Below are 12,007 nucleotides of genomic sequence, written 5' to 3' on the forward strand. Positions count from 1 at the left end.
ATTTTTTTCATTTTGCAATAACAGTATTCATTCTATAATCTTGAAAATACTTGGGTTTTTATAAGGTTAAAGATGATCTGTTCAACAGTAAGATGAATCAGACTTTTATATTTTAATTGTATCGGAATAAGACCTAATGAAAATGATTTGTTATATAACAATGAGAAAAGCAAGGCACTGCTGAGAGTTGAACTCAGGATCTCCTGTAGACAGGCGCTTTAACCAGCTAAGCCACAGCACCCACTTGATTCTTTATTTTGAAACACTTTTCTTTATGGTGTTCAAGAGAATATTGCTTTTTCACTTTCATATTCTTTTCTAAGTTCACACACTTCTCTACTCAAACACTTAAGATGAATGAAGACTCTTCACTTATTCAAAAACACCTCTCTAATTTGAAGTTTACCCTATTCATATCATTTTAAAATATACCTTGCTGAAGAATGGATTAGTTGAATTCAACAATAGAGCGATCATTCACCTCTATCTTGTTCTTTGTCATTTTCTTTTCCCTATTTCAATCAATGCATTCCTACAAAAATCTTCACAATACCAAGTATTTTATTTAATTTTTAAGATAACTTATTCTAAAGTTCATAGAACCAGATGTTTATACTTAAATTGTATTCAACACTTGTTTGATGAAAATTATTCGGAAAGCATGAAGAAAACAGTTAAATCCTGCTGAGATTTGAACTCAGGATTTCCTGTTTACGAGATAGGAGCTTTAACCACTAAGCCACAGCACCAACGGTAATAGTAAAAAATACATAAATAATTTATTGTTGATGATGAAAATGTGTTTTCTGCTATAAATTCTTCTTTATATGTATTGTAATCTTAAACACGAAAAGATACTCAATCACTACGCAAGGATTCATATGTTTTAATAAACAGGTACTCTTATAAAACCCAATTTCATTTCTTGAATTCTTTACAATTTTTTTTCATGAACGTAATGATATTGCTCCAATCTTGGTAGACATTTCATCTACGTCTTTCTCATAGATATGTACTTTTTTTCATTTTGCAATAACAGTATTCATTCTATAATCTTGAAAATACCTGGGTTTTTATAAGGTTAAAGGTGATCTGTTCAACAGTAAGATGAATCAGACTTTTATATTTTAATTGTATCGGAATAAGACCTAATGAAAATGATTTGTTATATAACAATGAGAAAAGCAAGGCACTGCTGAGAGATGAACTCAGGATCTCCTGTTTACTATACAGGCGCTTTAACCAGCTAAGCCACAGCACCCATTTGACCCTTAAAGTTGAAACACTTTTCTTTATGGTGTTCAAGAGAATATTGCTTTTTCACTTTCATATTCTTTTCTAAGTTCACACACTTCTCTACTCAAACACTTAAGATGAATGAAGACTCTTCACTTATTCAAAAACACCTCTCTAATTTGAAGGTTACCCTATTCATATCATTTTAAAATATACCTTGCTGAAGAATGGATTAGTTGAATTCAACAATAGAGTGATCATTCTCCTCTATCTTGTTCTTTGTCATTTTCTTTTCCCTATTTCAGTCAATGCATTCCTACAAAAATGTTCACAATACCAAGCATTGTATTTAATGTTTAAGATAACTTATTCTAAAGTTCATAGAACCAGATGTTTATTCTTAAATTGTATTCAACATTTGTTTGATGTAAATTATTCGGAAAGCATGGAGAAAATGGTTAGGTGCTGCTGAGATTTGAACTCAGGATTTCCTGTTTACGAGATAGGAGCTTTAACCACTAAGCCACAGCACCAACGGTAATAGTAAAAAATGCATAAATAATTTATTGTTGATGATGAAAATGTGTTTTCTGCTATAAATTCTCCTTTATATGTATTGTAATCTTAAACACGAAAATATACTCAATCACTACGCAAGGATTCATATATTTTAATAAACAGGTACTCTTATAAAACCCAATTTCATTTCTTGAATTCTTTACAATTTCTTTTCATGAAGTTATTAATATTGCTCAAATCTAGGTAGAAATTTCATCTACGTCTTTCTCATAGATATGTATTTTTTTCATTTTGCAATAACAGTATTCATTCTATAATCTTGAAAATACTTGGGTTTTTATAAGGTTTAAGATGATCTGTTCAACAGTAAAATGAATCAGATTTTTATATTTTAATTGTATCGGAATAAGACCTAATGAAAATGATTTGTTATATAACAATGAGAAAAGCAAGGCGCTGCTGAGAGCTGAACTCAGGATCTCCTTTTTACTAAACAGGCGCTTTAACCAGCTTAGCCACAGCACCCACTTGACTCTTAATTTTGAAACACTTTTCTTTATGCTGTTCAAGAGAATATTGCTTTTTCACTTTCATAGTCTTTTCTAAGTTCACACACTTCTCTACTCATAAACTTAAGATGAATGAAGACTCTTCACTTATTCAAAAACACCTCTCTAATTTGAAGTTTACCCTATTCATATCATTTTAAAATATACCTTGCTGAAGAATGGATTAGTTGAATTCAACAATAGAGTGATCATTCACCTGTATCTTGTTCTTTGTCATTTTCTTTTCCCTATTTCAATCAATGCATTCCTACAAAAATCTTCACAATACCAAGTGTTTTATTTAATTTTTAGGATAACATTCTAAAGTTCATAGAACCAGATGTTTATACTTAAATTGTATTCAACACTTGTTTGATGAAAATTATTCGGAAAGCATGGAGAAAACAGTTAAATGCTGCTGAGATTTGAATTCAGGATTTCCTGTTTACGAGACAGGAGCTTTAACCGCTAAGCCACAGCACCAACGGTAATAGTAAAAAATGCATAAATAATTTATTGTTGATGATGAAAATGTGTTTTCTGCAATAAATTCTTCTTTATATGTATTGTAATCTTAAACACGAAAAGATACTCAATCACTACGCAAGGATTCATATGTTTTAATAAACAGGTACTCTTATAAAACCCAATTTCATTTCTTGAATTCTTTACAATTTTTTTTCATGAAGGTAATAATATTGCTCCAATCTAGGTAGACATTTCATCTACGTCTTTCTCATAGATATGTATTTTTTTCATTTTGCAATAACAGTATTCATTCTATAATCTTGAAAATACTTGTGTTTTTATAAGGTTTAAGATGATCTGTTCAACAGTAAGATGAATCAGACTTTTATATTTTAATTGTATCGGAATAAGACCTAATGAAAATGATTTGTTATATAACAATGAGAAAAGCAATGCACTGCTGTGAGTTGAACTCAGGATCTCCTGTTTACTAGAGAGGCGCTTTAACCAGCTAAGCCACAGCACCCACTTGATTCTTAAATTTGAAACACTTTTCTTTATAGTGTTCAAGCGAATATTGCTTTTTCACTTTCATATTCTTTTCTAAGTTCACACACTTCTCTACTCAAACACTTAAGATGAATGAAGACTCTTCACTTATTCAAAAACACCTCTCTAATTTGAAGTTTACCCTATTCATATCATTTTAAAATATACCTTGCTGAAGAATGGATTAGTTGAATTCAACAATAGAGTGATCATTCACCTCTATCTTGTTCTTTGTCATTTTCTTTTCCCTATTTCAATCAATGCATTCCTACAAAAATCTTCACAATACCAAGTATTTTATTTAATTTTTAAGATAACTTATTCTAAAGTTCATAGAACCAGATGTTTATACTTGAATTGTATTCATCACTTGTTTGATGAAAATTATTCGGAAAGCATGAAGAAAACAGTTAAATGCTGCTGAGATTTGAACTCAGGATTTCCTGTTTACGAGATAGGAGCTTTAACCACTAAGCCACAGCACCAACGGTAAAATTAAAAAATGCATAAATAATTTATTGTTGATGATGAAAATGTGTTTTCTGCTATAAATTCTTCTTTATATGTATTGTAATCTTAAACACGAAAAGATACTCAATCACTACGCAAGGATTCATATATTTTAATAAACAGGTACTCTTATAAAATCCAATTTCATTTCTTGAATTCTTTACAATTTTTTTTCATGAAGGTAATAATATTGCTCCAATCTTGGTAGGCATTTCATCTACGTCTTTCTCATAGATATGTACTTTTTTTCATTTTGCAATAACAGTATTAATTCTATAATCTTGAAAATACCTGGGTTTTTATAAGGTTAAAGGTGATCTGTTCAACAGTAAGATGAATCAGACTTTTATATTTTAATTGTATCGGAATAAGGCCTAATGAAAATGATTTGTTATATAACAATGAGAAAATGCAAGGCACTGCTGAGAGAGGAACTCAGGATCTCCTGTTTACTAGACAGGCGCTTTAACCAGCTAAGCCACAGCACCCACTTGATTCTTAAATTTGAAACACTTTTCTTGATGGTGTTCAAGAGAATATTGCTTTTTCACTTTCATATTCTTTTCTAAGTTCACACACTTCTCTACTCAAACACTTAAGATGAATGAAGACTCTTCACTTATTCAAAAACACCTCTCTAATTTGAAGTTTACCCTATTCATATCATTTTAAAATATACCTTGCTGAAGAATGGATTAGTTGAATTCAACAATAGAGTGATCATTCACCTCTATCTTGTTCTTTGTCATTTTCTTTTCCCTATTTCAGTCAATGCATTCCTACAAAAATCTTCACAATACCAAGCATTTTATTTAATGTTTAAGATACCTTATTCTAAAGTTCATAGAACCAGATGTTTATTCTTAAATTGTATTCAACATTTGTTTGATGTAAATTATTCGGAAAGCATGGAGAAAACAGTTAGGTTCTGCTGAGATTTGAACTCAGAATTTCCTGTTTACAAGACAGGCGCTTTAACCACTAAGCCACAGCACCAACGTTAACAGTAAGAAATGCATAAATTATTCATTGTTGATGATGAAAATGTGTTTCCTGCTATAAATTCTTCTTTATATGTATTGTAATCTTAAACAGGAAAACATACTCAATCACTACGCAAGTATTAATATGTTTTAATAAACAGGTACTCTTATAAAACCCAATTTCATTTCTTGAATTCTTTACAATTTTTTTCATGAATGTAATAATATTGCTCCAATCTAGGTAGACATTTCATCTACGTCTTTCTCATAGATATGTATTTTTTTCATTTTGCAATAACATTATTCATTCTATAATCTTGAAAATACTTGGGTTTTTATAAGGTTAAAGATGATCTGTTCATCAGTAAGATGAATCAGACTTTTATATTTTAATTGTATCGGAATAAGACCTAATGAAAATGATTTGTTATATAACAATGAGAAAAGCAAGGCACTGCTGAGAGTTGAACTCAGGATCTCCTGTTTACTAGACAGGCGCTTTAACCAGCTAAGCCACAGCACCCACTGGATTCTTACATTCGAAACACTTTTCTTTATGGTGTTCAAGAGAATATTGCTTTTTCACTTTCATATTCTTTTCTAAGTTCACACACTTCTCTACTCAAACACTTAAGATGAATGAAGACTCTTCACTTATTCAAAAACGCCTCTCTAATTTGAAGTTTACCCTATTCATATCATTTTAAAATATACCTTGCTGAAGAATGGATTAGTTGAATTCAACAATAGAGTGAACATTCACCTCTATCTTGTTCTTTGTCATTTTCTTACCCCTATTTCAATCAATGCATTCCTACAAAAATCTTCACAATACCAAATATTTTATTTAATTTTTAAGATAACTTATTCTAAAGTTCATAGAACCAGATGTTTATACTTAAATTGTATTCAACATTTGTTTGATGAAAATTATTCAGAAAGCATGGAGAAAACAGTTAGGTGCTGCTGAGATTTGAACTCAGGATTTCCTGTTTACGAGACAGGCACTTTAACCACTAAGCCACAGCACCAACGTTAATAGTAAGAAATGCATACATAATTTATTGTTGATGATGAAAATGTGTTTCCTGCTATAAATTCTTCTTTATATGTATTGTAATCTTAAACACGAAAACATACTCAATCACTACGCAAGTATTAATATGTTTTAATAAGCAGGCACTCTTATAAAACTCAATTTCATTTCTTGAATCCTTTAAAAAAAAAAATAATGAAGGTATTAATATTGCTCAAATCTAGGTAGAAATTTCATCTACGTCTTTCTCATAGATATGTATTTTTTTCATTTGGCAATAACAGTATTCATTCTATAATCTTGAAAATACTTGTGTTTTTATAAGGTTTAAGATGATCTGTTCAACAGTAAGATGAATCAGACTTTTATATTTTAATGGTATCGGAATAAGACCTAATAAAAATGATTTGTTATATAACAATGAGAAAAGCAAGGCACTGCTGAGAGTTGAACTCAGGATCTCCTGTTTACTAGACAGGCGCTTTAACCAGCTAAGCCACAGCACCCACTTGATTCTTAAGTTTGAAACACTTTTCTTTATGGTGTTTAAGAGAATATTGCTTTTTCACTTTCATATTCTTTTCTAAGTTCACACACTTCTCTACTCAAACACTTAAGATGAATGAAGACTCTTCACTTATTCAAAAACACCTCTCTAATTTGAAGTTTACCCTATTCATATCATTTTAAAATATACCTTGCTGAAGAATGGATTCGTTGAATTCAACAATAGAGTGATCATTCACCTCTATCTTGTTCTTTGTCATTTTCTTTTCCCTATTTCAGTCAATGCATTCCTACAAACATCTTCACAATACCAAGCATTTTATTTAATTTTTAAGATAACTTATTCTAAAGTTCATAGAACCAGATGTTTATACTTAAATTGTATTCAACACTTGTTTGATGAAAATTATTCGGAAAGCATGGAGAAAACAGTTAAATGCTGCTGAGAATTGAACTCAGGATTTCCTGTTTACGAGACAGGAGCTTTAACCACTAAGCCACAGCACCAACAGCAATAGTAAAAAATGCATAAAGAATTTATTGTTAATGATGAAAATGTGTTTTCTGCTATAAATTCTTCTTTATATGTATTGTAATCTGAAACACGAAAAGATACTCAATCACTACGCAAGGATTAATATGTTTTAATAAACAGGTACTCCTATAAAACCCAATTTCATTTCTTGAATTCATTACAATTTTTTTTCATGAAGGTAATAATATTGCTCCAATCTAGGTAGACATTTCATCTACGTCTTTCTCATAGATATGTATTTTTTTCATTTTGCAATAACAGTATTCATTCTATAATCTTGAAAATACTTGGGTTTTTATAAGGTTAAAGATGATCTGTTCAACAGTAAGATGAATCAGACTTTTATATTTTAATTGTATCGGAATAAGACCAAATGAAAATGATTTGTTATATAACAATGAGAAAAGCAAGGCACTGCTGAGAGTTGAACTCAGGATCTCCTGTAGACAGGCGCTTTAACCAGCTAAGCCACAGCACCCACTTGAATCTTTATTTTGAAACACTTTTCTTTATGGTGTTCAAAAGAATATTGCTTTTTCACTTTCATATTCTTTTCTAAGTTCACACACTTCTCTACTCAAACACTTAAGATGAATGAAGACTCTTCACTTATTCAAAAACACCTCTCTAATTTGAAGTTTACCCTATTCATATCATTTTAAAATATACCTTGCTGAAGAATGGATTAGTTGAATTCAACAATAGAGTGATCATTCACCTCTATCTTGTTCTTTGTCATTTTCTTTTCCCTATTTCAGTCAATGCATTCCTACAAAAATCTTCACAATACCAAGCATTTTATTTAATGTTTAAGATACCTTATTCTAAAGTTCATAGAACCAGATGTTCATTCTTAAATTGTATTCAACATTTGTTTGATGTAAATTATTCGGAAAGCATGGAGAAAACAGTTAGGTTCTTCTGAGATTTGAACTCAGGATTTCCCTTTTACGAGACAGGCGCTTTAACCACTAAGCCACAGCACCAACGTTAACAGTAAGAAATGCATAAATTATTCATTGTTGATGATGAAAATGTGTTTCCTGCTATAAATTCTTCTTTATATGTATTGTAATCTTAAACAGGAAAACATACTCAATCACTACGCAAGTATTAATATGTTTTAATAAACAGGTACTCTTATAAAACCCAATTTCATTTCTTGAATTCTTTACAATTTTTTTTCATGAATGTAATAATATTGCTCCAATCTAGGTAGACATTTCATCTACGTCTTTCTCATAGATATGTATTTTTTTCATTTTGCAATAACATTATTCATTCTATAATCTTGAAAATACTTGGGTTTTTATAAGGTTAAAGATGATCTGTTCATCAGTAAGATGAATCAGACTTTTATATTTTAATTGTATCGGAAAAAGAACTAATGAAAATGATTTGTTATATATTACAATGAGAAAAGCAAGGCGCTGCTGAGATTTGAACTCAGGACCTCCTGTTTACTAGACAGGAGCTTTACCCAGCTAAGCCACAGCACCAACTTGATTCTTAAATTTGAAACACTTTTCTCTATGGTGTTCAAGAGAATATTGCTTTTTCACTTTCATATTCTTTTCTAAGTTCACACACTTCTCTACTCAAACACTTAAGATGAATGAAGACTCTTCACTTATTCAAAAACACCTCTCTAATTTGAAGTTTACCCTATTCATATCATTTTAAAATATTCCTTGCTGAAGAATGGATTTGTTGAATTCCACAATAGAGTGATCATTCACCTCTATCTTGTTCTTTGTCATTTTCTTTTCCCTATTTCAGTCAATGCATTCCTACAAAAATCTTCACAATACCAAGCATTTTATTTCATTTTTAAGATAACTTATTCTGAAGTTCATAGAACCAGATGTTTATTCTTAAATTGTATTCAACATTTGTTTGATGAAAATTATTCGGAAAGCATGGAGAAAACAGTTAGGTGCTGTTGAGATTTGAACTCAGGATTTCCTGTTTACGAGACAGGCGCTTTAACCACTAAGCCACAGCACCAACGTTAATAGTAAGAAATGCATACATAATTTATTGTTGATGATGAAAATGTGCTTCCTGCTATAAATTCTTCTTTATATGTATTGTAATCTTAAACACGAAAACATACTCAATCACAACGCAAGGATTCATATGTTTTAATAAACAGGTACTCTTATAAAACCCAATTTCATTTCTTGAATTCTTTACAATTTTTTTTCATGAACGTAATGATATTGCTCCAATCTTGGTAGACATTTCATCTACGTCTTTCTCATAGATATGTATTTTTTTCATTTTGCAATAACAGTATTCATTCTATAATCTTGAAAATACTTGGGTTTTTATAAGGTTAAAGATGATCTGTTCAACAGTAAGATGAATCAGACTTTTATATTTTAATGGTATCGGAATAAGACCTAATAAAAATGATTTGTTATATAACAATGAGAAAAGCAAGGCACTGCTGAGAGTTGAACTCAGGATCTCCTGTTTACTAGACAGGCGCTTTAACCAGCTAAGCCACAGCACCCACTTGATTCTTAAGTTTGAAACACTTTTCTTTATGGTGTTTAAGAGAATATTGCTTTTTCACTTTCATATTCTTTTCTAAGTTCACACACTTCTCTACTCAAACACTTAAGATGAATGAAGACTCTTCACTTATTCAAAAACACCTCTCTAATTTGAAGTTTACCCTATTCATATCATTTTAAAATATACCTTGCTAAAGAATGGATTAGTTGAATTCAACAATAGAGTGATCATTCACCTCTATCTTGTTCTTTGTCATTTTCTTTTCCCTATTTCAGTCAATGCATTCCTACAAACATCTTCACAATACCAAGCATTTTATTTAATTTTTAAGATAACTTATTCTAAAGTTCATAGAACCAGATGTTTATACTTAAATTGTATTCAACACTTGTTTGATGAAAATTATTCGGAAAGCATGGAGAAAACAGTTAAATGCTGCTGAGAATTGAACTCAGGATTTCCTGTTTACGAGACAGGAGCTTTAACCACTAAGCCACAGCACCAACAGCAATAGTAAAAAATGCATAAAGAATTTATTGTTAATGATGAAAATGTGTTTTCTGCTATAAATTCTTCTTTATATGTATTGTAATCTGAAACACGAAAAGATACTCAATCACTACGCAAGGATTAATATGTTTTAATAAACAGGTACTCCTATAAAACCCAATTTCATTTCTTGAATTCATTACAATTTTTTTTCATGAAGGTAATAATATTGCTCCAATCTAGGTAGACATTTCATCTACGTCTTTCTCATAGATATGTATTTTTTTCATTTTGCAATAACAGTATTCATTCTATAATCTTGAAAATACTTGGGTTTTTATAAGGTTAAAGATGATCTGTTCAACAGTAAGATGAATCAGACTTTTATATTTTAATTGTATCGGAATAAGACCAAATGAAAATGATTTGTTATATAACAATGAGAAAAGCAAGGCACTGCTGAGAGTTGAACTCAGGATCTCCTGTAGACAGGCGCTTTAACCAGCTAAGCCACAGCACCCACTTGATTCTTTATTTTGAAACACTTTTCTTTATGGTGTTCAAAAGAATATTGCTTTTTCACTTTCATATTCTTTTCTAAGTTCACACACTTCTCTACTCAAACACTTAAGATGAATGAAGACTCTTCACTTATTCAAAAACACCTCTCTAATTTGAAGTTTACCCTATTCATATCATTTTAAAATATACCTTGCTGAAGAATGGATTAGTTGAATTCAACAATAGAGTGATCATTCACCTCTATCTTGTTCTTTGTCATTTTCTTTTCCCTATTTCAGTCAATGCATTCCTACAAAAATCTTCACAATACCAAGCATTTTATTTAATGTTTAAGATACCTTATTCTAAAGTTCATAGAACCAGATGTTTATTCTTAAATTGTATTCAACATTTGTTTGATGTAAATTATTCGGAAAGCATGGAGAAAACAGTTAGGTTCTTCTGAGATTTGAACTCAGGATTTCCCTTTTACGAGACAGGCGCTTTAACCACTAAGCCACAGCACCAACGTTAACAGTAAGAAATGCATAAATTATTCATTGTTGATGATGAAAATGTGTTTCCTGCTATAAATTCTTCTTTATATGTATTGTAATCTTAAACAGGAAAACATACTCAATCACTACGCAAGTATTAATATGTTTTAATAAACAGGTACTCTTATAAAACCCAATTTCATTTCTTGAATTCTTTACAATTTTTTTTCATGAATGTAATAATATTGCTCCAATCTAGGTAGACATTTCATCTACGTCTTTCTCATAGATATGTATTTTTTTCATTTTGCAATAACATTATTCATTCTATAATCTTGAAAATACTTGGGTTTTTATAAGGTTAAAGATGATCTGTTCATCAGTAAGATGAATCAGACTTTTATATTTTAATTGTATCGGAAAAAGACCTAATGAAAATGATTTGTTATATATTACAATGAGAAAAGCAAGGCGCTGCTGAAATTTGAACTCAGGACCTCCTGTTTACTAGGCAGGCGCTTTACCCAGCTAAGCCACAGCACCAACTTGATTCTTAAATTTGAAACACTTTTCTTTATGGTGTTCAAGAGAATATTGCTTTTTCACTTTCATATTCTTTTCTAAGTTCACACACTTCTCTACTCAAACACTTAAGATGAATGAAGACTCTTCACTTATTCAAAAACACCTCTCTAATTTGAAGTTTACCCTATTCATATCATTTTAAAATATTCCTTGCTGAAGAATGGATTTGTTGAATTCCACAATAGAGTGATCATTCACCTCTATCTTGTTCTTTGTCATTTTCTTTTCCCTATTTCAGTCAATGCATTCCTACAAAAATCTTCACAATACCAAGCATTTTATTTCATTTTTAAGATAACTTATTCTGAAGTTCATAGAACCAGATGTTTATTCTTAAATTGTATTCAACATTTGTTTGATGAAAATTATTCGGAAAGCATGGAGAAAACAGTTAGGTGCTGTTGAGATTTGAACTCAGGATTTCCTGTTTACGAGACAGGTGCTTTAACCACTAAGCCACAGCACCAACGTTAATAGTAAGAAATGCATACATAATTTATTGTTGATGATGAAAATGTGCT

At 30.4% G+C, this 12,007-nt stretch overlaps 9 non-coding genes across 9 annotated transcripts; all 9 read right to left on the bottom strand.

Moving 5' to 3' along the window:
- Positions 1-4,753: 4,753 nt before the first annotated feature.
- Positions 4,754-4,826, bottom strand: TRNAT-UGU (transfer RNA threonine (anticodon UGU)). Its single transcript has one exon. It is a non-coding gene; the product is annotated as a tRNA-Thr (tRNA).
- A 436-nt stretch (positions 4,827-5,262) lies between these two features.
- On the bottom strand, positions 5,263-5,336 carry TRNAT-AGU (transfer RNA threonine (anticodon AGU)). Its single transcript has one exon. It is a non-coding gene; the product is annotated as a tRNA-Thr (tRNA).
- Positions 5,337-5,771: 435 nt separating this feature from the next.
- TRNAT-CGU (transfer RNA threonine (anticodon CGU)) lies at positions 5,772-5,844 on the bottom strand. Its single transcript has one exon. It is a non-coding gene; the product is annotated as a tRNA-Thr (tRNA).
- A 437-nt stretch (positions 5,845-6,281) lies between these two features.
- TRNAT-AGU (transfer RNA threonine (anticodon AGU)) lies at positions 6,282-6,355 on the bottom strand. The gene has a single exon. It is a non-coding gene; the product is annotated as a tRNA-Thr (tRNA).
- A 435-nt stretch (positions 6,356-6,790) lies between these two features.
- On the bottom strand, positions 6,791-6,863 carry TRNAT-CGU (transfer RNA threonine (anticodon CGU)). Its single transcript has one exon. It is a non-coding gene; the product is annotated as a tRNA-Thr (tRNA).
- Positions 6,864-8,316: 1,453 nt separating this feature from the next.
- TRNAT-AGU (transfer RNA threonine (anticodon AGU)) lies at positions 8,317-8,390 on the bottom strand. The gene has a single exon. It is a non-coding gene; the product is annotated as a tRNA-Thr (tRNA).
- Positions 8,391-8,825: 435 nt separating this feature from the next.
- TRNAT-CGU (transfer RNA threonine (anticodon CGU)) lies at positions 8,826-8,898 on the bottom strand. The gene has a single exon. It is a non-coding gene; the product is annotated as a tRNA-Thr (tRNA).
- Positions 8,899-9,335: 437 nt separating this feature from the next.
- Positions 9,336-9,409, bottom strand: TRNAT-AGU (transfer RNA threonine (anticodon AGU)). Its single transcript has one exon. It is a non-coding gene; the product is annotated as a tRNA-Thr (tRNA).
- Positions 9,410-9,844: 435 nt separating this feature from the next.
- Positions 9,845-9,917, bottom strand: TRNAT-CGU (transfer RNA threonine (anticodon CGU)). The gene has a single exon. It is a non-coding gene; the product is annotated as a tRNA-Thr (tRNA).
- Between the last annotated feature and the right edge of the window lie 2,090 nt (positions 9,918-12,007).

This window comes from Lissotriton vulgaris, chromosome 12 (assembly GCF_964263255.1).
Source record: "Lissotriton vulgaris chromosome 12, aLisVul1.2, whole genome shotgun sequence".
Taxonomy (NCBI): Eukaryota; Metazoa; Chordata; class Amphibia; order Caudata; family Salamandridae; genus Lissotriton; species Lissotriton vulgaris.